Genomic DNA, 5,542 nt, shown 5'->3' on the forward strand with positions numbered 1-5,542 from the left:
TCCAATTTGTTGTCTAGAGGTTATGGAGAGAAAGCATGTTTTCAGACCTTTTTCTCAGTTTGAAACCCAAAAACTAATATGCAAACGATGCCTGCCTCAAGTCGCACCATAGTTAAAAGAGCAAATTGGTGTTGTGGGTACAATTTTTAAATATCGTGTTGTGCATGCACTTTGGGGACATATGTCCTTCAAAAGTTATGCCATTTTTTAAATGCACAACCAAAGTTATTTTTTTTTTGCATAAATTTTCACAGACATTTTTAAAGGAGAATAGGCACCAAATTTTAGTTGCGTGTTTTCTGCTTTGTGATGATGCGCAAGGCATTAGCACATGTTGATCACTACATCGCATGCGCCTAAAATGGCTAAATAATTCATAACCGGATTTCTTCTCTCATACTGTTTCAGTTTCAATAACCAAACGATCGCTGTGACGTCAGAGTTCAGTATAGGCCACGTGAGGCCTGGAAAAACTGCTATATAATCTCTACTTCTTTATTCGTTTCATTCTGGCTCTTAAGGCAGGCTGGCTTTAGTGCCGCTGTGAATTAAAACAACAATGCAGTGATAATATCACAGACTTTTCATGCCTCGTGTGACCTACACTGAACTTTAACATCAAAGCCATCATTGGCCTGTTGAAACCGAAACAGCACGAGAAGAAGTTCAGTTTTAAATTATTTAGCAGCTATAGGCGAATATGGCAGCTATGTCTACTAAGTAATTTATAACTAAATTTCTTCATTCATGCTGCTTTGGTTCCAACAGCCTGACGATGGCTGTGATGCTAACGTTCAGTATAGGTCGTGTGAGGCATAATCACATGAGCGTTTAGACACTTGCTTGGGGTTTTCTTTATTTTTGCTTTTTATAAAATAAATCGTAGCTCTGTAGCAGGGCCAAAAGGTTACCAACAGAAATTGATATGTTTTACGTGCAGTTCTATGCATATACAGTCAAGCCCATTTATAACAATATTCAAGTGCCATGGAAATATCATTGTTATAACCAATAATTGTTATAACAGGGTTGTGCCGAAAAAAAAAAGAAAAGACAAACTTCAGAGCATTTATTGACAGTAAATACTCGGAGAGGTTTGATTGTTCTAATGCCTGTAAAAGCTCGTTAATTCGAACTTCAGGGAACCGGTACAATGTTCACGGTTGACCGATAACCGAAGCACCGCCATCACTGCACCACCGGGAGCTTCGCGGACCTCCACGTCACAGGAATCAAGCCGGCTTTCCAGAAGTGATTCTTACGGGAAATTCAAGAAGCATGCAGAACTAAGGGTGCGGTGACAGCTGACAAGTGAAAAACCACACTGGCTGCACACACGCGCACTGCACAGACTGATTAGGGATACGCATGGCGCGTGTAGCCAATGCAGCAATGCAGCAGCTCGCCTGACACGATGACGCCTGCCCCTGGGACACGCGAAATTTGTTAAGTGGGGACCGTGGGGAAGTTAGTGAAGAACAGCGGAAGATGGGACAACGTATGCGCTGCCAGTTCCAGCCATAGCCCAGAGTGTAAAAACAAAGAAAAACGCGTCTGCACATTTTTTCTGCGAGTGGCGCACCCCTCAGAAACGTTAATAATGGACTGTTCCACCAAGGCTCCCTATCATGCTCCCTACTTTCTTCTCTGCATAGGCCTTTTGCTCAGGGGAACGCATTCACAGGTTCTTTTGCTTTCATGGCGTCGCTGTGCCGGCTTAGTCCATTGGTCGGCCCCACACGCGCGCGCTTTTGTGTTGTAAGCATGGTTTTGCTGGTGTGGTTGTAGCATTTCCTTGTTTTTTTTATAATGGTTGACACTCAATTGCCAAATTTAATTGTTATAAACAATAATGTGCCTTGACAGCATTGCTATAAGCAGTTTATTTTACCATAGAACACATGGTAAAGCTGATGGTGCCATGACTGACCATTGTTATATCCAATATATTGTTATAACCATTATTGTTATTAGTGGGCTTGACTGTAGTCAAGCCCACTGCCATCTTGCCATCTTGGATAGTATTCTATATGCATTTTTGATGCTGACTAGCCGTTTCATTGTTCTGCAAGCCAACAAATTCTTTAAGCAGTCTAATGCCACAATACAGCCAGTCCATGCATCCTCAGCACTTGTAATGACATGTGCATGCTACACGGTATGTAGAAAGTATGCCCTGTCAAACAAGTTCATAAATTTGTCTTGTTCGATGCTGATTACCCACAATTTAGAAGGGAAAGAAATGATGACAATAGAACACATCGCACTGAGTCAAAACGCACCAAGTGCTGAGAGCCAAAGCCATGATTTGGTTGCATTTCTTTAGTACACTATCACTTGTAGTGGCCATTCCCCTTATTTAGCCGTTGTGTTTGTCTGAAACCTGTTTTGTGGCAGGCTGCTCACCTGCCCACCGTGTCAGGCAGCAGCTCAATTAATCGTGAGAGAGTGCTCGCGAAGAGCAACCTGGATCGCTACCCAACCCAAGCAAACCAAGCCCCACCAATGGCAGCACCTGCCATAGACGGGCAGTGGCGCATCGCTTGACCGCTGTACCACTGCGCCAGGATTGGTAGGAAGATTCCCGGGTGTCTATGAATGTAGAGAATGACCAATTCCACATATATGGGCCTTAACCCATTGTCACTATCCGAACAACTGCCATCTGTGAATACTGAATCTGAACACTGGAACAGAAGTTAAAACCAAAATGCTAGTGCACCTAATTTGCATTTAGCCTAACTACGCAAATTGACCATTTTTTTTTTGCCATTTGTACAGCAAGAGTTAGTGAAAAAATCAGACTTTCTCTGCACGTGTGCACTCACTAATTAGGTGACTACGTTGAAGAGGTCCACAAATAGATGCCACCAGTTTTTAGAACACAAGCAAAACTTGAACGGGGCACATATTCTAGTCCCAGTTAGAAGCATTTTTGTTTACCATTTGTGGACACCTTCTCATTCCAAAATGCTAGTATCAAAGAGCCTTAAGCACACAAAATAAACAAACCAAAATGCTGTATCATAACTTTGCGAGCCGCCGCGGTGGCTCTGTGGTTATGGTGCTTGGCTGCTGACCCGAAAGACGCGAGTTAGATCCCGGCCACGGCGGTTGAATTTCTTTGGGGGAGAAATTCTAGAGGTCCGTGTACTGTGCGATGTCAGTGCACGTTAAAGAACCCCAGGTGGTCGAAATTTCCGGAGCCCTCCACTACGGCGTCTCTCATAGCCTTAGTCGCTTTGGGACGTTAAACCCCATAAACCAACCAACCAACCATAACTTTGCAAGACCACGCACCAACAGTGTGTGAGTTGAGTGAGATATTCAGTGAGGAACGTCATGAAAAGCCATAGTATGAAGAACCAGGAGACAAAAACAAAGTTTGAAATTTTTGTACCGATACTGCATAGGAAATTAAAGATTGACAGACACAGGTACCTGCATCATCCAGCCAAACGTAGCGCCCGATTGAATCATGATCTCACAATACGTCCTTACTTTGCGCGCACCGACGTCTTTCAATGTTCCTTCTTTCCTGGTGCAATACAGCTGGGGAATGGTCTGCCTGCTCATGTTGTACATAGTGTCTGCATGACAGCTTTTCAATCAAATCTTGGCCAATATTTTAATCAGAGCTAACCTCCCTTTTTGTATGTACCATTTGTAGTATTTTTTTTTCCATGTTATTAGCTCCATCGTAACAGTATTTGAATTTGAATGTTGTTTTTACACTACTGACTCGAAATGTCCGTCGTTATAATGAACCATATTTGTGGTTTTTGGTACGTATTAGTGCTTTGAACAAATTGCTTTTGTTCCCTCCCTGTCACGACCCTCAAATGAGGGTTAACAGTATGATTAAATAAATAAATAACAATAACCTTTAAGTTACCTCTCCGCTAGACAAACTTTGACTGACACATGCCAACAAATTTCTGAACTTCACCTAATTCTTTACAACTTCAGACTATCCCTCTCTCAATATCCAGTAATTACAGCAAGCCACTTGCTATCTGTTAGGTGCACCACATTCTTTGCAAGTTTTCCTTAATTTCATGATGACGTGACACTTGTTGCTGGGCTAGTCGGTGCATTATTCTTCGTACAAAAGTTAGCGCAAAACAAAAGACACTCACGAGAAAGGCGGAAGCGCGTTGTCCTGTCCGCCTTTCTTGTGAGTGTCTTGTGTTTTGCTCTAACTTTTGTACGAAGAATAATGACTTGACAGTTACTCAATAATAAGCAGTAATGAAAAATGAAATGAAACAAGTAGGGGGAGGTAAAAATACACACATTTTATGCATAATGCAGGATGTATGTCACTATGTCCTGACAGAAGTTCTAACAATGGTTTCGACATTTCTTGAAATTTATTTTTCTACATTGCTAAGGTCAATCTTGCCAACTTGGCCAGTGGTGGCCACAACATTTGGAAGCATCTTGCTGATAATTCCAGTTGCAACAGTCCGCTTCTCTTCACGGATTGAAAAGTTCTGACCTGTAACCATCAACATCTTCTTAGGTAACGTGAGCTCTACCTCACCAAACTCCCCTGGCATAAGCATGCTGTCTCCAACTACATCTACGCGACACGGCATTGTCCACGTACGACAGTACATGGGCATGATGTATTTCTTCGATACAGGCTTTGACCTGCCACCCTCTTCTTTGCTTAACAGATAAAGCTGCGCAGTAAAGCGGTTCCCCAACGGCGCCGATCCAGGGGCAACGATGGTCATTCCACGTTCAACATCGTCTGTCTTCACGCCGCGAACTAAGCATCCGACGTGGTCACCGGCCTGACAAACGTCAATGGGCCTGTTGAAACGCTGTATTTCTGTGATCACCGTGCGGATAGTATGGTCAAAGCCAACAATTTCTACCGCCTCGCCTTTGCGCATTGTTCCCCTCAACAGTGTGCCCACGACTACCGTGCCCCTTCCCCGGACGTTCAGCGCGTTCTCCAGGGGCATGAGCAGAGGACCAGTTGTGTCGCGCTCCGGTGGTGTGAAGAAAGTGTCCATTTGAGAAAGGAGCTTGCGCACGGACGGCAGACCATACTCGGACTCGTCGCCTTCCATGGCCCTCAGCGCAGATCCCCACACTACGGGCGACGCGTCGGAATTCTCGAACTTGTACTCTGCGAGCAAGTCGCGAAGCTCGAGCTCCACGAGTTCGAGCATGTCCTTGTCCACAATGTCCGCCTTGTTGACAAATCCTATTATCTTTCTCACTCCCAGCTGCTTGCAGACGAAAAGATGCTCACGCGTCTGCGGCATGCAGCCATCGTCAGCGGCGACTACAAGAACAGCGCCATCCATCTGACTTGTGCCGCAGATCATGTTCTTGATGAAGTCGGCGTGTCCTGGACAGTCCGTGTGAGCGTAGTGCCGTGCATGAGTACTGTACTGTATGTGCGTCGCGTTGATCGTGATGCCTCGCATTTTCTCCTCGGGAGCACGGTCGATTTCGTCGTACTTGATGAAATCGGCGAATCCGTCAAGCGAAAGGGCCCGTGTGATCGCCGAAGTAAGCGTTG

This window comes from Amblyomma mixtum, chromosome 5 (genome assembly GCF_055824585.1).
Source record: "Amblyomma mixtum isolate Tamu chromosome 5, ASM5582458v1, whole genome shotgun sequence".
Taxonomy (NCBI): domain Eukaryota; kingdom Metazoa; phylum Arthropoda; class Arachnida; order Ixodida; family Ixodidae; genus Amblyomma; species Amblyomma mixtum.